Source organism: Culex pipiens, chromosome 2 (assembly GCF_016801865.2).
Source record: "Culex pipiens pallens isolate TS chromosome 2, TS_CPP_V2, whole genome shotgun sequence".
In the NCBI taxonomy this organism is placed as follows: Eukaryota; Metazoa; Arthropoda; class Insecta; order Diptera; family Culicidae; genus Culex; species Culex pipiens.
This window is the reverse complement of record NC_068938.1, coordinates 43,470,726-43,491,548: the sequence shown is the minus strand read 5'-3', so window position 1 is coordinate 43,491,548 and position 20,823 is coordinate 43,470,726. Positions and strand designations below refer to the sequence as shown.

The following is a 20,823-nucleotide window of genomic DNA, read 5'->3' as shown; positions in this document are numbered from 1 at the left end:
TGTGAAAAAATAATTATTTCTAATTATTTTATTACCTTCCAATAGCGAAATTAATCCTTTAAATAGTTCGAAATTCTGAATTGATTTATAAACGTGAGATGAGTCGTATTTATGACAGCCTTCACAGTTAAAATCTTGAAAACTTTCAAAAATATAAAACAAGTAAATGACTTCGCAAAGAACCGCTCAAATATTCCCCTCAAAGCTTGGGCTTATGCGGGACTAGTCCCGTCCCCCTTTAAGTTCCCACTTAATGTTTCACCATTCGAATTCCAACGCCTCCCCCTCACAGGACTGAAGTGTGTGACACCACCAGCCCCATTCGTTACGCGCTGCTTTCACAGTAATTTTCTGCTAGTCTCATGTGTTTTCTTTTTCTCTGCCCTTTTCTGTCGCCTCGTTGACACCTCATCCCCACTACTCTGCTGCAGGTTTCCTGGATCCGGCGGAAAGACTACCATCTGCTGACGATCGGCGTCACGACCTACAGCAGCGACGAGCGGTTCAACATCATCCGGAGCGAGGATTCCGAGGTAATTATACTAGTGAGAGTGTGTGTGTGTGTGTTTGTGCGGGGGTTTTCCGCGGAAAACGCGGTGTGTGTGCAACATTAGCGTGTTTCTACCTCTCGTTTTGACGGGGGTGGTAGGAGGTGGGAAAACTTGAAAAATGCCACAAACGCAGAAATCTGGTGACACTTTTGAGAGCACGTAATTACCTGTGCCGAGGTGACAGTCGTTTTCGCAAAGGGGTGAATGTTTGCTAATTACGACCCGGGGAGCGGATGTTTATGTTTTGATTGCCACACTTTCGTGGAATTTGCCAGCAGGGAAAGTTTGACGTGCGCCGTGTGCCGAGTGGTTGCCTGATTGCTGACAGGCTGACTTCAAAAAATGTCAAACACAATTAGCTTTTGGCTCTTTGTTGAATTCTAGAAAATTATTACATATTGCTTAAATGTTACGTATTTCAAATTCTGGCATGAAAAATTCTACAATTTAATTAAATAAAACCAAAGTAATACTAACAAGCAATATAAGGAAGAATGTTCAAAAACCACTTCTGCATTCACGGTGAAATAATATCAAAATTTAACTTAAAGATACTCATCAACCGTAAAAGGTTCAAATATCAAATGACTATTGAGCAATTCTCTACCAAAACCGGAAATGGATTTTATTTGTATTTTTTGATTTGGCTCAAACTTTGTGGGGGCCTTCCCTGTGACCAAATAAGCTATTTTGTGTCATTGGTTCACCCATACAAGTCTCCATACAATTTTGGCAGCTGTCCATACAAAAATGGTATGTAAATATTCAAACAGCTGTAACTTTTGAGTGAATTTTCTGATCAATTTGGTGTCTTCGGCAAAGTTGTAGGTATTGTTGAGGACAATTGAGAAAAAAATATGTACACGGAAAAAAAAATTTGCAGATTTTTTTATCAACTTTTTTTTCACTAAAACTCAATTTCCCAAAATATGTATTTTTTGATTTTCGAGATTTTTTTATATGTTTTAGGGGACTAAAATCCGCAACTTTTGAGCTATAGAGAAACATGGTCAAAAAATCTGCCGCCAAGTTATGAATTTTTGAAAAATAGTGATTTTTGGAAAAAAAATCCAAATTTCATGCAAAAACAAATTTGAAGTTATTTTTTAATGCAAAATTTAATTTGCAATCGAAAACTACTTTACAATTTTTTTGATAAAGGGCTTCGTTTTCAAGATACAGGCACAGAAAGTTTGATTTTAGCAAAATATTTGCAGTTTTTCGATTTTAAAAAATAGTGACCATGAGCGACCATTTCTAAAAATATTTTTTTTGAATAGTTCAGAAAATTTGCTATAAAATTGTCTAAGAGACATTGAAGATTGGACCTCGGGTTGCTGAGATACAGCCGCTTTAAGAAAAAGAAACACGAAAATTGAAGTTTTCTAAGTCTCATCAAAACAACCCACCATTTTCTAATGTCGATATCTCAGCAACTAATGGTCAGATTTTCAATGTTAATGCATGAAACATTCGTGAAATTTTCCGATCTTTTCGAAAAAAATATTTTGAAAATTTTTAAATCAAGACTAACATTTTTAAAGGGCCAAACATTGAATATTACGCCCATTTAAAATGTTAGTCTTGATTTAATTTTTTTCAAAATATTTTTTTCGAAAAGATAGCAAATTTTTTTTTCCGTGTACATATTTTTTTCTCAATTGTCCTCAACAATACCTACAACTTTGCCGAAGACACCAAATTGATCAGAAAATTCACTCAAAAGTTACAGCTGTTTGAATATTTACATACCGTAAAACGGGGTGACTTTGATAGCCGGGGTGACTTTGATAGGTTTGCGATTTTTCCGCAAAATGAAGAGTACAATTAAAAAACGTAAGGAATGGTTCAGAAACATACTGACCGTGGCAGAGAAGTGTTCAAAGTACCTCAAGAAGAAGTTTTCATAAAATTTTGAAGAGTTTAAAAAGTTAGTTAACTATAGTTAAGAAAATGTTAATGAAAGTCATTATTTTAAACTTCTCAAAGTGTCATGATTTTCTCAATGAACATGATTTTGAATCGGAAAACGGAATGCATTTTCGGATTCTTTGGACAATTTTCCACTAGGAGAAGGTTAAATAAGTTTGTAAATAATAAATAATATGTGTTTTTGAAACACAGTTAAAAAAAATCTTCAAATTTATAGGCATTTTCAGTTGAACAAATTTCATGTAAAATGTGAAAACTTGTGATTCGTGCTTCGAATTCAGTATAAAATGCAATATAAATCGATAATTTTATAAACAAAACTAGTTTTAACAAATTTCAGGCAAAATTCCGACTTTTTAACAATTTTACCTAAAATTTATATGTATTTTGTTATTAAGCTTATAAACTTAGTTAACTAATCATAAACATTGATTTTTTTTTCTTGAAAACTATATCAGCTATCTTAGTGATGGTACATTTAACGTACAAATACAGTTGGAACATCTTAAATATGATTTTAACAAGAAAAACTCTGACTATCAAAGTCACCCCGGAATTAAAACTAAGAATTGTTGACGTAACTATTTTTCTAAACACTATTGAAAAAACTTTTTTTTCCAAAAAAGTGCATGGACTTTGTGTGGCCTACCCCAGTACATGTTTTAAAAATAATAATCTTGAGAAAAACCTTACCTGTTGGAAAATATTCCAAAAACAAATTGAAATCCTATCAAAGTCACCCCGGTTTACGGTACCATTTTTGTATGGACAGCTGCCAAAATTGTATGGAGACTTGTATGGGTGAACCAATGACACAAAATAGCTTATTTGGTCATAGGGAAGGCCCCCACAAAGTTTGAGTCAAATCAAAAAATACAAAAAATAAAAATGGTCGAAATCGGCCGATTTCGTAGAGAGTTGCTCTATTGTTTTTCACCATTTTTCAAACTGCTTCTCTAGGTTCTTTGAACACTTCTCTATCGCGATCAATAGAACTCTAAGCCAGTCGTTTTTAATCTGCATTTTTAGTTTTGCTCAGTATTCATCCGGTCAATGACACCCCGGTTTAAGAAACTTAAATATTTGTATCATTAATTTGAAACTGCTTTGTTTTAAAGAATGCTGAGTTCTTGGAACTTTAATTTATCGCAAAATATTTTTTTTATTGAATTGATTTTTATCAGGATTTGATTTTTAATGCAGATATAAAATGATTGTATTGATCCAACAAAAAATCAATATTCATACGATTTTTAAGTTGTAAAGAGTAAATATCAAAGAGTTTTCTATTTTCTTATCTGTTTATGTTACAGTCAAAGAACAAATCTAAATAAAAAATACCATTATAGGACAGTAAACGAAAAATAAACAGATGTTCAATAAAAAAAAATATTATAAATATTTACAAAATGAAGCTTTTTTAACCAAATTTCACTAGAATAGGCCAAGAATAGGTAAGGCTCGGTTGTTGTTTCTGGCAAAACTTTTTTTTGTTAGTTTTTTTTAATGAAAGTTTAAGACCTTTGATTTGAAAAAATCTGCAATCAATTTTTCAACACAGAATTTCAATTATCAACACAGAAAAAAAATCATGGTAATATTCATCAGGAAATGGTGACAGATTTTGTGTCAAAAAAAATGTGTAATATTACATCAGCAATAAGTGAATATTTATCAGTTTCTGATAAATTTTCATCAGGTTCACTTTTTTACACATTTTTTAAGTAAATTTAATCCTAAAAAGAGGTATTATTCAACCAACAAAATTTCTGTGAACTTGTTAAATTTAAAAAATAAGAAAAACAATTATTTGAGAGACAGAAAACAAACACGGAGGAAACCATCACTTTGTGAAATGCAGCAATTTCAAGTGCAGCAAAACCATCAGACTGGGTTTATGTGTTCCTTGGCTGATAAACTTATACTTGTTTTGACAAAGGACTTTGTCTTAAAGCTCTATCTGCGGTGTCAATGCAAAATTTTTCGAAAATGTAGCGTTACCGTCGCAAGCCCTCGGCGTGACATTCTGTTTCTGTTGCGTAGATGCCGTGAAAACTATTTAAGCTAAAAGTTAGCCTCTGGAGGATTTAGTGTCCATCAGACTTTCATCAAAGACGGACCTTACGTTGGGAATTTTATTGCTCACACACACACACACGCAGGTGGTGCACGAACTTGAGAGGAGGTCCAAGAAGTTATTGACGGTAGCCAGAACGGTCACCGGAATACCGAAATTATTGGGAACAATTTGGTAGGATATCGGCCACACCCGGAGTGGCCAGTGCCCTGTGGGAAGGTTCTACCGGGAGGACATTTACGGAACCATACAAATTTGGGCAATATGGGTATCAAAATTCATGGTTTTTGATACTGGTGATGAAAATGGCCATTTTTGCAGGATTGGCCACACCCGGAGTGGCCATTGCCCTGAGGGAAGGTTCTACCGGGAGGACATTTATGGAACCATACAAATTAGGGCAATATGGGTATCAAAATTCATGGTTTTTGATACTGGTAATGAAAATGAACATTTTGGCAGGATTGGCCACACCCGGAGTGGCCATTGCCCTGAGGGAAGGTTCTACCGGGAGGACATTTACGGAACCATACAAATTTGGGCAATATGGGTATCAAAATTCATGGTTTTTGATACTGGTAATGAAAATGACCATTTTGGCAGGATTGGCCACACCCGGAGTGGCCATTGCCCTGAGGGAAGGTTCTACCGGGAGGACATTTACGGAACCATACAAATTTGGGCAATATGGGTATCAAAATTCATGGTTTTTGATACTGGTGATGAAAATGGCCATTTTGGCAGAATTGGCCACACCCGGAGTGGCCAGTGCCCTGAGGGAAGGTTCTACCGGGAGGACATTTACGGAACCATACGACTTGGGGCAATATGGGTATCAAAATTCATGGTTTTTGATACTGGTGATGAAAATGGCCATTTTGGCAGGATTGGCCACACCCGGAGTGGCCAGTGCCCTGAGGGAAGGTTCTACCGGGAGGACATTTACGGAACCATACGACTTGGGGCAATATGGGTATCAAAATTCATGGTTTTTGATACTGGTGATGAAAATGGCCATTTTGGCAGGATTGGCCACACCCGGAGTGGCCATTGCCCTGAGGGAAGGTTCTACCGGGAGGACATTTATGGAACCATACAAATTAGGGCAATATGGGTATCAAAATTCATGGTTTTTGATACTGGTAATGAAAATGGCCATTTTGGCAGGATTGGCCACACCCGGAGTGGCCATTGCCCTGAGGGAAGGTTCTACCGGGAGGACATTTACGGAACCATACAAATTTGGGCAATATGGGTATCAAAATTCATGGTTTTTGATACTGGTGATGAAAATGGCCATTTTTGCAGGATTGGCCACACCCGGAGTGGCCATTGCCCTGAGGGAAGGTTCTACCGGGAGGACATTTATGGAACCATACAAATTAGGGCAATATGGGTATCAAAATTCATGGTTTTTGATACTGGTAATGAAAATGAACATTTTGGCAGGATTGGCCACACCCGGAGTGGCCATTGCCCTGAGGGAAGGTTCTACCGGGAGGACATTTACGGAACCATACAAATTTGGGCAATATGGGTATCAAAATTCATGGTTTTTGATACTGGTAATGAAAATGGCCATTTTGGCAGGATTGGCCACACCCGGAGTGGCCAGTGCCCTGAGGGAAGGTTCTACCGGGAGGACATTTACGGAACCATACAAATTAGGGCAATATGGGTATCAAAATTCATGGTTTTTGATACTGGTAATGAAAATGAACATTTTGGCAGGATTGGCCACACCCGGAGTGGCCATTGCCCTGAGGGAAGGTTCTACCGGGAGGACATTTATGGAACCATACAAATTAGGGCAATATGGGTATCAAAATTCATGGTTTTTGATACTGGTAATGAAAATGAACATTTTGGCAGGATTGGCCACACCCGGAGTGGCCATTGCCCTGAGGGAAGGTTCTACCGGGAGGACATTTACGGAACCATACAAATTTGGGCAATATGGGTATCAAAATTCATGGTTTTTGATACTGGTAATGAAAATGACCATTTTGGCAGGATTGGCCACACCCGGAGTGGCCATTGCCCTGAGGGAAGGTTCTACCGGGAGGACATTTACGGAACCATACAAATTTGGGCAATATGGGTATCAAAATTCATGGTTTTTGATACTGGTGATGAAAATGGCCATTTTGGCAGAATTGGCCACACCCGGAGTGGCCAGTGCCCTGAGGGAAGGTTCTACCGGGAGGACATTTACGGAACCATACGACTTGGGGCAATATGGGTATCAAAATTCATGGTTTTTGATACTGGTGATGAAAATGGCCATTTTGGCAGGATTGGCCACACCCGGAGTGGCCAGTGCCCTGAGGGAAGGTTCTACCGGGAGGACATTTACGGAACCATACGACTTGGGGCAATATGGGTATCAAAATTCATGGTTTTTGATACTGGTGATGAAAATGGCCATTTTGGCAGGATTGGCCACACCCGGAGTGGCCATTGCCCTGAGGGAAGGTTCTACCGGGAGGACATTTATGGAACCATACAAATTAGGGCAATATGGGTATCAAAATTCATGGTTTTTGATACTGGTAATGAAAATGGCCATTTTGGCAGGATTGGCCACACCCGGAGTGGCCATTGCCCTGAGGGAAGGTTCTACCGGGAGGACATTTACGGAACCATACAAATTTGGGCAATATGGGTATCAAAATTCATGGTTTTTGATACTGGTGATGAAAATGGCCATTTTTGCAGGATTGGCCACACCCGGAGTGGCCATTGCCCTGAGGGAAGGTTCTACCGGGAGGACATTTATGGAACCATACAAATTAGGGCAATATGGGTATCAAAATTCATGGTTTTTGATACTGGTAATGAAAATGAACATTTTGGCAGGATTGGCCACACCCGGAGTGGCCATTGCCCTGAGGGAAGGTTCTACCGGGAGGACATTTACGGAACCATACAAATTTGGGCAATATGGGTATCAAAATTCATGGTTTTTGATACTGGTAATGAAAATGGCCATTTTGGCAGGATTGGCCACACCCGGAGTGGCCAGTGCCCTGAGGGAAGGTTCTACCGGGAGGACATTTACGGAACCATACAAATTTGGGCAATATGGGTATCAAAATTCATGGTTTTTGATACTGGTGATGAAAATGGCCATTTTGGCAGAATTGGCCACGCCCGGAGTGGCCATTGCCCTGAGGGAAGGTTCTACCGGGAGGACATTTACGGAACCATACAAATTTGGGCAATATGGGTATCAAAATTCATGGTTTTTGATACTGGTGATGAAAATGGCCATTTTTGCAGGATTAGCCACACCCGGAGTGGCCATTGCCCTGAGGGAAGGTTCTACCGGGAGGACATTTACGGAACCATACAAATTTGGGCAATATGGGTATCAAAATTCATGGTTTTTGATACTGGTTATGAAAATGAACATTTTGGCAGGATTGGCCACACCCGGAGTGGCCATTGCCCTGAGGGAAGGTTCTACCGGGAGGACATTTACGGAACCATACAAATTTGGGCAATATGGGTATCAAAATTCATGGTTTTTGATACTGGTGATGAAAATGGCCATTTTTGCAGGATTGGCCACACCCGGAGTGGCCATTGCCCTGAGGGAAGGTTCTACCGGGAGGACATTTATGGAACCATACAAATTAGGGCAATATGGGTATCAAAATTCATGGTTTTTGATACTGGTAATGAAAATGAACATTTTGGCAGGATTGGCCACACCCGGAGTGGCCATTGCCCTGAGGGAAGGTTCTACCGGGAGGACATTTACGGAACCATACAAATTTGGGCAATATGGGTATCAAAATTCATGGTTTTTGATACTGGTAATGAAAATGACCATTTTGGCAGGATTGGCCACACCCGGAGTGGCCATTGCCCTGAGGGAAGGTTCTACCGGGAGGACATTTACGGAACCATACAAATTTGGGCAATATGGGTATCAAAATTCATGGTTTTTGATACTGGTGATGAAAATGGCCATTTTGGCAGAATTGGCCACACCCGGAGTGGCCAGTGCCCTGAGGGAAGGTTCTACCGGGAGGACATTTACGGAACCATACGACTTGGGGCAATATGGGTATCAAAATTCATGGTTTTTGATACTGGTGATGAAAATGGCCATTTTGGCAGGATTGGCCACACCCGGAGTGGCCAGTGCCCTGAGGGAAGGTTCTACCGGGAGGACATTTACGGAACCATACGACTTGGGGCAATATGGGTATCAAAATTCATGGTTTTTGATACTGGTGATGAAAATGGCCATTTTGGCAGGATTGGCCACACCCGGAGTGGCCATTGCCCTGAGGGAAGGTTCTACCGGGAGGACATTTATGGAACCATACAAATTAGGGCAATATGGGTATCAAAATTCATGGTTTTTGATACTGGTAATGAAAATGGCCATTTTGGCAGGATTGGCCACACCCGGAGTGGCCAGTGCCCTGAGGGAAGGTTCTACCGGGGGGGACATTAATCGAACCATACGACTTGGGGCAATATGGGTATCAAAATTCATGGTTTTTTAAACTGGTAATGAAAATGGCCATTTTGACCGGATTGGCCACACCCGGAGTGGCAATTGCCCTGGGGAAGGTTCTACCGGGAGGACATTTACGGAACCATACAAATTTGGGCAATATGGGTATCAAAATTCATGGTTTTTGATACTGGTTATGAAAATGGCCATTTTTGCAGGATTGGCCACACCCGGAGTGGCCATTGCCCTGAGGGAAGGTTCTACCGGGAGGACATTTATGGAACCATACAAATTAGGGCAATATGGGTATCAAAATTCATGGTTTTTGATACTGGTAATGAAAATGAACATTTTGGCAGGATTGGCCACACCCGGAGTGGCCATTGCCCTGAGGGAAGGTTCTACCGGGAGGACATTTACGGAACCATACAAATTTGGGCAATATGGGTATCAAAATTCATGGTTTTTGATACTGGTAATGAAAATGACCATTTTGGCAGAATTGGCCACACCCGGAGTGGCCAGTGCCCTGAGGGAAGGTTCTACCGGGAGGACATTTACGGAACCATACGACTTGGGGCAATATGGGTATCAAAATTCATGGTTTTTGATACTGGTGATGAAAATGGCCATTTTGGCAGAATTGGCCACGCCCGGAGTGGCCAGTGCCCTGAGGGAAGGTTCTACCGGGAGGACATTTACGGAACCATACGACTTGGGGCAATATGGGTATCAAAATTCATGGTTTTTGATACTGGTGATGAAAATGGCCATTTTGGCAGGATTGGCCACACCCGGAGTGGCCATTGCCCTGAGGGAAGGTTCTACCGGGAGGACATTTATGGAACCATACAAATTTGGGCAATATGGGTATCAAAATTCATGGTTTTTGATACTGGTAATGAAAATGACCATTTTGGCAGGATTGGCCACACCCGGAGTGGCCATTGCCCTGAGGGAAGGTTCTACCGGGAGGACATTTACGGAACCATACAAATTTGGGCAATATGGGTATCAAAATTCATGGTTTTTGATACTGGTTATGAAAATGGCCATTTTTGCAGGATTGGCCACACCCGGAGTGGCCATTGCCCTGAGGGAAGGTTCTACCGGGAGGACATTTATGGAACCATACAAATTAGGGCAATATGGGTATCAAAATTCATGGTTTTTGATACTGGTAATGAAAATGAACATTTTGGCAGGATTGGCCACACCCGGAGTGGCCATTGCCCTGAGGGAAGGTTCTACCGGGAGGACATTTACGGAACCATACAAATTTGGGCAATATGGGTATCAAAATTCATGGTTTTTGATACTGGTAATGAAAATGACCATTTTGGCAGAATTGGCCACACCCGGAGTGGCCAGTGCCCTGAGGGAAGGTTCTACCGGGAGGACATTTACGGAACCATACGACTTGGGGCAATATGGGTATCAAAATTCATGGTTTTTGATACTGGTGATGAAAATGGCCATTTTGGCAGAATTGGCCACACCCGGAGTGGCCAGTGCCCTGAGGGAAGGTTCTACCGGGAGGACATTTACGGAACCATACGACTTGGGGCAATATGGGTATCAAAATTCATGGTTTTTGATACTGGTGATGAAAATGGCCATTTTGGCAGAATTGGCCACGCCCGGAGTGGCCAGTGCCCTGAGGGAAGGTTCTACCGGGAGGACATTTACGGAACCATACGACTTGGGGCAATATGGGTATCAAAATTCATGGTTTTTGATACTGGTGATGAAAATGGCCATTTTGGCAGGATTGGCCACACCCGGAGTGGCCATTGCCCTGAGGGAAGGTTCTACCGGGAGGACATTTATGGAACCATACAAATTTGGGCAATATGGGTATCAAAATTCATGGTTTTTGATACTGGTAATGAAAATGACCATTTTGGCAGAATTGGCCACACCCGGAGTGGCCAGTGCCCTGAGGGAAGGTTCTACCGGGAGGACATTTACGGAACCATACGACTTGGGGCAATATGGGTATCAAAATTCATGGTTTTTGATACTGGTGATGAAAATGGCCATTTTGGCAGGATTGGCCACACCCGGAGTGGCCATTGCCCTGAGGGAAGGTTCTACCGGGAGGACATTTATGGAACCATACAAATTTGGGCAATATGGGTATCAAAATTCATGGTTTTTGATACTGGTAATGAAAATGACCATTTTGGCAGGATTGGCCACACCCGGAGTGGCCATTGCCCTGAGGGAAGGTTCTACCGGGAGGACATTTACGGAACCATACAAATTTGGGCAATATGGGTATCAAAATTCATGGTTTTTGATACTGGTTATGAAAATGGCCATTTTTGCAGGATTGGCCACACCCGGAGTGGCCATTGCCCTGAGGGAAGGTTCTACCGGGAGGACATTTATGGAACCATACAAATTAGGGCAATATGGGTATCAAAATTCATGGTTTTTGATACTGGTAATGAAAATGAACATTTTGGCAGGATTGGCCACACCCGGAGTGGCCATTGCCCTGAGGGAAGGTTCTACCGGGAGGACATTTACGGAACCATACAAATTTGGGCAATATGGGTATCAAAATTCATGGTTTTTGATACTGGTAATGAAAATGACCATTTTGGCAGAATTGGCCACACCCGGAGTGGCCATTGCCCTGAGGGAAGGTTCTACCGGGAGGACATTTACGGAACCATACGACTTGGGGCAATATGGGTATCAAAATTCATGGTTTTTGATACTGGTGATGAAAATGGCCATTTTGGCAGGATTGGCCACACCCGGAGTGGCCATTGCCCTGAGGGAAGGTTCTACCGGGAGGACATTTATGGAACCATACAAATTAGGGCAATATGGGTATCAAAATTCATGGTTTTTGATACTGGTAATGAAAATTGCCATTTTGGCAGGATTGGCCACACCCGGAGTGGCCAGTGCCCTGAGGGAAGGTTCTACCGGGGGGGACATTAATCGAACCATACGACTTGGGGCAATATGGGTATCAAAATTCATGGTTTTTTAAACTGGTAATGAAAATGGCCATTTTGACCGGATTGGCCACACCCGGAGTGGCAATTGCCCTGGGGAAGGTTCTACCGGGGGGGACATTAATCGAACCATACGACTTGGGGCAATATGGGTATCAAAATTCATGGTTTTTGAAACTTGTAATGAAAATGGCCATTTTGACCGGATTGGCCACACCCGGAGTGGCCAGTGCCCTCGGGAAGGTTCTACCGTGGGGACATTAATCGAACCATACGACTTAGGGCAATATGGGTATTACCACTCCGGGTGTGGCCAATGTGTGTGTGTGTGTGCAACCAACCAAACGGGACCACGCGGCCGCTTCTTACAAATTGAGTTGTTTTCATGTATTTTTAGATCTACATTCTATACATGCAAATAACTCGCATAGGCATTTGGAAGGTGTTAGCTCTGCCGAGCTTCGGTGACCCATTTCTACGCTGGCTAGCCGAGCGCTAGGTACTTCTGCTTTATCGACAAGCCCCGCCCTGAAGAACGTTTGCACCAATCGGGTTCAAACGTTATTTAGAACTTCCGAACCCTTGTCAAATGGACACCCGGATGAACGAGGATGATTTAGTGACCATATAGAAACATTAAATTACCTTTTAGGAAATGGTGACGATTTGTCAAATTGTTGGTTCAAAAATATGGAGTTATGTTTTCACAAATAGTCAGTATTTGAAAAATTGTTAATTTAAATTTTAAATGCTGCAAGAATTTGATCATATTCCTGATTATGAATTAAATATTTGACAGATCTTATGATTTTAGAGAACAACATGTAAAATTTTAGTGTTACACCTCGTTTAACACGTTGTTTGTGTACATAGGACCTTTTCAGATAAACTATATTGATGCATAAATATTTTTTTGATTTTAATCAAAATTCTTTTTAAAGAAGCTGTTTGTACAAAATTAGAAATTGATATATTATACCATGTTTTTTTTATTTAATCTACATGAAGTATAAACATGATTTTAGTTGAAAAACGTAACTTAATCCACCTTTAGGTGGTTGGTGCCTTCCTCTCATTTATAGAGTGATTACAATCCCCTAAAGTGTCCACATGGTTTATGGATCTCCAGACTCCAGACTTTTTATCAAGATTATACAGACACCGCCTTTCAGGAAAATGGCATCCCTCTACAAGGCTTTTTTCGTGGCGATCAGAAAATTTGAGGTTATGTAAATTCAGACCATTTTTAAACTGCTTGTAGTTTTAGATAGGTAAGTCAGATCTTGAAAATTCTTGATCCACAAGAAAGGTCTTCTCATATGCTTTCTAAAAATATATAACATGTGAGGGTTTCATGAAAAAACCACCCTTTTTACCATAATTTTAGTTTAATATGAAACAGTTTTTTAAACATAACTTTTTAAATACATGATCAAACTGCATGAATTTAAATAGCAACTTAGGGGACGTTAAGACGGATCGATTAAAACCATTCCGGCCAAAATCGGTTGAGCCTGTGACAAGATATTCCAGTGACATTGATTTGGTACACATGTCTACATACAGCCAAACACACAGACATTTGCTCAGCTGGTGATTCTGAGTCGATATGTACAAATGATGGTAGATCTAGGAGGTCTAACTAAAAAGTTCGTTTTTCGAGTGATTTTATAGCCTTTCCTCAGTAAAGTGAGGAAGGCAAAAACATAGTTTCATAGCATCCTACTCTGGCCAAAATTTGTTGGTGACATCAACATTCAACTACATGGCCTTATTTTTTAGTTTAATTATTTTTAACAAAACCAATTCTCAACAATTGGGTCCTTAAATTAAGCTTAAATTTGTGATATTATTGTTCACTACGATAAAGCTTATTTTTCTGAGTACAATGACCTTTTGAACGACCTCAAAGGATTTAAAATTGATTTTTAATTCAATTTTTAAAAATTAACTTCACGGCCCTTCTTGACAGAAAAGGTCCTACTTGACAGCTCGTTCCAAGGGGACCAATATTTTTTTTGCATTAAAATGAAAAAAAAGTGATCAGAAATGGTTTTTAATCGTGTTTTTTACCGTTGTACATAAAAATGGACATAGGGCTTTAGTACCCAATTTGCTTGGGCTGCATTTTCAAAAAAAAGTTTCATGCGTTTCAATGTCGTTGGTTGCATCCAAGTTTTAATGCATTCCACTTGTATCCAACATTGCATAATATAGATCGACTTAATTAATCAATCGACATGATCGACATAAATGGCCGAACCCCCCTTTGAACATCTGTCAAAACCGTCAAAACAAAAAGTTGTCGCTGCTGCAAATGGAGGTGCAAAATAATTGTGGTGGCCGATTCCGGACCCTGTTTCGTGCGTGCAATCTGCTGTTTATTGAGATTTTCCGGTTCGGGACGAATGTTTTGGATGAGCTGGTTCAGTCGGAACTGCCGCGGGCGGACCGGGTGCCGGCGCTGAAGGACAACGAAAGATGAGGTGCTGTACAATCTGTTTCAACTGCCGTTGGAGAAGCTCCGCCGGTTTTGCGAGGAATCGTTTGTTGAGTAAGTTGGAACATGTTTCGTTTAATTATTTTGAGATCATCACACATCTTTCGTTTTCAGCGTAATCCGGTGCGAATCTTGCAGATTATGGAGCACCATTGCGCCGATCGCTGGCGGCGTGATGCTGCTGTACGAAGAGTTTGCATCGCTTCGATCTACCTGGTGTTGATCAAGGAACTGGTCGAGCGGCTCAACGTGGACACGACCGACAGCCAAACGGCAAAGCACATGAGCCAGTTGCTGGAGCTGGGAATGCTCGATGCGAAGCTTATCATTCCACATTTGTCCACGATGAGCGACGAACTGAGGAACCTGGAATCTTACGTGGTGCACAACTGTGTCCTGCAGATCATGGGCAAAGCCATCGTGACTGAGCTTACCTAGGAGGAACTGGCCGATGAGCTGAAGGAAACGCGCGATGACTTCCTGCATGATTTGTTCAACCACACGATGGACGTTTCGGCCCATGTCCGCTCGAAGGTGCTTCAGATTAGGCACTACATTCAGGGCCAGAACGCGGTTCCACTTAGCTGGCAGCACCAGGTGCTAGAAGGTACCGTCGAACGGCTCGAGGACAAGTCACTGCTGGTGCGCAAGAACTCGATCGCGTTGATCAAAACCTCCCTCGAGCATAATCCGTTCTCCGCTAAGCTCTCCCTGGCGGAACTTTGCAGGCAGTATGGGACGGAAGACTGCCAGCCGCAGGAAATTCGCAACAAGATGGTATAGCAGGACGCGGCGCTCAAGAAAACCGAACAGCAGTGCGTGTTCTACATGATGTTCTTGAAAGTGTACTACGTCAAGACCCGGCACGGCTTGAAGCTGAACGAGGAGTTCCAGAAGAAGGAAACGAGGTCAATTTCCTGGAGGATTCGATCCGTTTCGCAGAAATCATTTCGGACGCGGTGCCTATGCTGCAAGACATGGTGATGTCCAAGTCCCAAACGGCTGTGTACGAAGCGCCTCAGCTTACCTGTTTGGGATCAAGGGAATCGAAAGTGGAGTACAGCATAATGAGCAGTTCCGATGCCGGGCGGACGAACTGTACGACGCGCTGACGCGACAGGACATGGTGCAGCATTTACGCAGGGTCATGTTAAGAGAGAGAGAGTGAGTAATTTTTTTTATAACGTTCCGTTTTTGAAAAACTCACAGCTTGAAATTGAAAAAGATCATTAAAGTAGCTAAATTTATTTGAAAACGATGTTTTTCAACTTTTCAAAATGGTATTAAATTAAAAATACGGAATTTAGCATTTTGTTTTGTATTTTACAGCAAAAACTTGTGTGTTGTGAAAGGCTAGTCCACAAAGCGCGCGCTCTCTCTCTTGTATTTATATTTCTGTTTTCTCCCGTCGCGCGCGGCGACAAACAAAAGAAGTCTGCGCTGGAAATTGACAAGTCAAAACTCCTCTTGTTTTGGTGCGTTTCGTCGTGGTCGTCGCGGTTCGCGATTGTTTATTAGCATCTTCACTATTTTCGCGTTCGTGTGTTGTGTTTTCAAAAGTGAGTGTAAAAAGAACTGCCTTCCATCCTCACAGCAAGTATTGGCTGCGTTTGTTTACATCCGTGAGCAGCTAGAAAAAAAAGTTCCATCCTTCCGTCCAGCGGGATCGAAGCCGCCGAGGAGGAAAAACAACACAAAGGAGACAATTGAGTGGTTTTCCGGATCGTTTGTTTTCAGAAGTGTCTGCTTCTAGGGTGCTACGTGAAACTCCAGCAGGTTTGTTTACTTTCAAGAACTGACCTTTGAATCAACCAAAACAAATCAACCGGAAAATCACGCAAACTTTTAATAAATTTTAATGCAAACAAACATGTTTTTTTCAGATTTCGACGAAAAGTACCTTTCCAGATTTGCGATTCCGACCCCAGCTGCCCCTTTTCATATGTTGCTCCTGATTTGTAAAATTTACCTCTCGGAATCGATACTTGTGATTTCTTTTTCTATTTCACAGGACTGAAATCCGGATATCAATCTAGGTTTCTATGTAGGAGAAGAATCCTAATTCTCCCTACAAAGGTAAAGTTTGGGACGGATTTTTTTTTTCTACACCCAACTGGCAGTCGCATGATTGTGATGCATTGCGGCATGAAAGTATATCAGAATCTGCATGAAATCTGTCCTCATGCATTTTTTGCGATATAGGAGTATGACATTTTTGCCCGTTACCGACAATTATCGACATTACCGACGGCTTTTTGGTTGTATTTCACAAAAAAAAACAATTAGCAGAACGAGGATTGAACTACCAACTTCTTGGTTATTGATCCGACACGCTACCACCGCGCCATGGACGCTTGATGAAAAGTGAGTAAAAGAGCACCAACATATGCTTCTCTTTGGAGAGTAGCTCGGGGACGGGCCAGCATTATATGTGTTGGTGAGAACTGCAGATCGTTGAAATTTTTACAAGCGGGCAAAAATGATCTACGGGCTTGCTGCAAAAAATGTTATAAAATATGACATTTTCTGCAGCAAATCCAATGTTGCAGATTTTGAGATATATTTTTCCTTTGGGTGTATAGCAAAATTCAAATCTTTTCGAGCGGCCAAGCCGCAGTTGATATTCTGTTGACGGAGCTGGCAATAAAACCAATGCTGCCCGAGAGTCTTCGGCCTAAGTGGAAACATTACAAAGAATGTACTGGTATGTATGTCGAGAAGTTTTATTTTTTATTCCTACATTGCTTTTTTATGTCAAGCTCGTTCTTTGTCCATCGGATAAATCAGAAGTACTCTGTTTGATTTGCGCTTTCAAATTATGTTCTCAAAATTCTCCCATTTCAAATGTGAAACTCGAATTATTTACAGATTTTGTATCGAGGATGTAATTTATTCAACGTAGAGTGGAATATCACCAAGGGACTTGAATATTATATTGTAAATAAATACATTGTGGTTTATTTTGTTTTGTTTTTTCAAGGTTTGTACCTGAAGCCTGCTTTGAACTGAACTTGAATTTCGTCAAGTGCGACAAGATCATCAGGGTACGACACGCTCTCATCAACCAGCGGTCCCACAAACTACAGATAACCGGCGTGATACAGCTGCGCCGTTTCCTTTCTCAAGCAATTTCAAGTCAAGCAGAGTACCTGATCGACGACGTCCACAGGATGGCGAAGATGGAGCTGGCATCGCAAATACTACCGTTGTGCTGGATGGGGCGTACGACTTTGATCAACCTCCTGCTGTAGCGAAAGTTTCCTTGAGATTTATTGAGTTTAGAATTAGAAATGCCTTATTTTTTTAACAAGCCAAACCTGAATTTAGACACACGCAATACCTCTTCTTCCCTGAATTAAACACCTGTTAAAAGGAACTCCCTTTTTTAGCTTAGGATTATTCGATCATTGTACTACTAAAATGACAAAATAAATTAAAAAAAAACTGTACTGTTTTTTTGCTAAAAAAAAATCCGAAAACCCTTGAAAAATTGATGTTAATTCGAGTTGTTACAACTATTTCCCAAAATGTAACGCGCCATGAAAAATCACTCAAATAACTATTTAAAACCATAAAAATAATATTTGAGAAATAGTGAAATCCCTAAAATTTATACGCAAAAATGAACTTTCAAAAAACATTTGACATAGTATCGCTAGAGGAAAAAATCAAATAGTGAATATTGCTAACAACATATATGGGGAATAGTTCACTATTTGAGAGACGGTGAGGAATTAAAAAAATGATTTACCAAATAGTGGGTATACAATTTGGTAAAATGTTGATTGAATATTTAACAAATGATTTTCAAACGGTTTTTTTCTATGCGGGCAAGGACCCAGCGCGTATATAGTTGATAGTAACAGTATTCCTAATTCCAGTCATAGCTCACCAAGTCGCGATGGCCTAGTGGTTAGCATTTTTGCTTTTAAATCCAAAGGACGGGGGATCGAACCCCGACTCGAGCGACTTTGATTTTTCGTTCATGTTCAGAGTTTCAAGATTTATATTTCCTATACTTTCTCGTTGGGAGCAGATGGGAATCGAACCCAGGACCATTCGCTTACAAAGCGAACACCGTGTAACCAGTCAGCCACGGCCGCTCCTAACCACTCCGGGTGTGGCCAATCCGGTCAAAATTGCCATTTTCATTACAAGTTTCAAAAACCATGAATTTTGATACCCATATTGCCCCAAGTCGTATGGTTCGATTAATCTCCCCCCCGGTAGAACCTTCCCGAGGGCACTGGCCACTCCGGGTGTGGCCAATATCCTATAAATGTGGTCCCAAGCCCATTGCCCCAAATCATTCTGGTCCGGTGACTGTCCTTACAATCTTCATAAGAACAGAATTCCTCCCAATTTAGTGCACAAACTGTGTCTTTCAATGTGTGCGTGTGTGTGTGTGAGCAATAAAATTACCACCGTGGATCCGCTTTTGTCGAAACCTCGTAAGGCACTGAATTTTTCTGAGGCTATCTGTTAGCTTAAATAGTTCGCATGAAATGTGGCAACATGGTGCAAATTTTGCCTCCTCTCCTGTTTACGTGGAACTGTCACGCGAGAATGTTGCACCACTGTTGCCACATTTCATGCGAACTATTTAAGCTAACAGATAGCCTCAGAAAAATTCAGTGCCTTACGAGGTTTCGACAAAAGCGGATCCACGGTGGTAATTTTATTGCTCACACACACACACGCACACATTGAAAGACACAGTTTGTGCACTAAATTGGAAGGAATTCTGTTCTTATGAAGATTGTAAGGACAGTCACCGGACCAGAATGATTTGGGGCAATGGGCTTGGGACCACATTTATAGGATATTGGCCACACCCGGAGTGGCCAGTGCCCTGGGGAAGGTTCTACCGGGGGACATTAATCGAACCATACGACTTGGGGCAATATGGGTATCAAAATTCATGGTTTTTGAAACTGGTAATGAAAATGGTCATTTTGACTGGATTGGCCACACCCGGAGTGGCCAGTGCCCTCGGGAAGGTTCTACCGGGGGGACATTAATCGAACCATACGACTTGGGGCAATATGGGTATCAAAATTCATGATTTTTGAAACTGGTAATGAAAATGGCCATTTTGACCGGATTGGCCACACCCGGAGTGGCAATTGCCCTCGGGAAGGTTCTACCGGGGGGACATTAATCGAACTATTCGACTTGGGGCAATATGGGTATCAAAATTCATGGTTTTTGATACTGGACATGAAAATTACCATTTTGATTGGACATTTTCGAACCATACTTGTTTTGGCAATTTATTTCCACAGAGGTGCCAAAGATTGAAAACATTTTATAGGAATAAATTATTCAGGATTAAATACATAGGCAATGTTTTAAAAATATAAAATAAAATAGAATATTTTTTAGGAGTTTTGTACAAAGTTCTTTGTCATATTGGTCATGTAGAACATAACCACCTGCACCTTTTTTTCTATGCGGGCAAGGACCCAGCGCGTATATAGTTGATAGTAACAGTATTCCTAATTCCAGTCATAGCTCACCAAGTCGCGATGGCCTAGTGGTTAGCATTTTTGCTTTTAAATCCAAAGGACGGGGGATCGAACCCCGACTCGAGCGACTTTGATTTTTCGTTCATGTTCAGAGTTTCAAGATTTATATTTCCTATACTTTCTCGTTGGGAGCAGATGGGAATCGAACCCAGGACCATTCGCTTACAAAGCGAACACCGTGTAACCAGTCAGCCACGGCCGCTCCTAACCACTCCGGGTGTGGCCAATCCGGTCAAAATTGCCATTTTCATTACAAGTTTCAAAAACCATGAATTTTGATACCCATATTGCCCCAAGTCGTATGGTTCGATTAATCTCCCCCCCGGTAGAACCTTCCCGAGGGCACTGGCCACTCCGGGTGTGGCCAATATCCTATAAATGTGGTCCCAAGCCCATTGCCCCAAATCATTCTGGTCCGGTGACTGTCCTTACAATCTTCATAAGAACAGAATTCCTCCCAATTTAGTGCACAAACTGTGTCTTTCAATGTGTGCGTGTGTGTGTGTGAGCAATAAAATTACCACCGTGGATCCGCTTTTGTCGAAACCTCGTAAGGCACTGAATTTTTCTGAGGCTATCTGTTAGCTTAAATAGTTCGCATGAAATGTGGCAACAGTGGTGCAACATTCTCGCGTGACAGTTCCACGTAAACAGGAGAGGAGGCAAAATTTGCACCATGTTGCCACATTTCATGCGAACTATTTAAGCTAACAGATAGCCTCAGAAAAATTCAGTGCCTTACGAGGTTTCGACAAAAGCGGATCCACGGTGGTAATTTTATTGCTC

General features: G+C 41.3%; 1 protein-coding gene and 1 pseudogene across 1 annotated transcript in view; both read left to right on the top strand.

The window, feature by feature from the left end:
• The window catches only part of LOC120429702 (uncharacterized), a 223,799-nt gene that overhangs the window by 107,322 nt on the left and 95,654 nt on the right, over positions 1-20,823 (top strand). The gene's annotated exons all lie outside the window — the stretch shown is intronic.
• On the top strand, positions 14,143-15,537 carry LOC128092302 (condensin complex subunit 1-like; annotated as a pseudogene).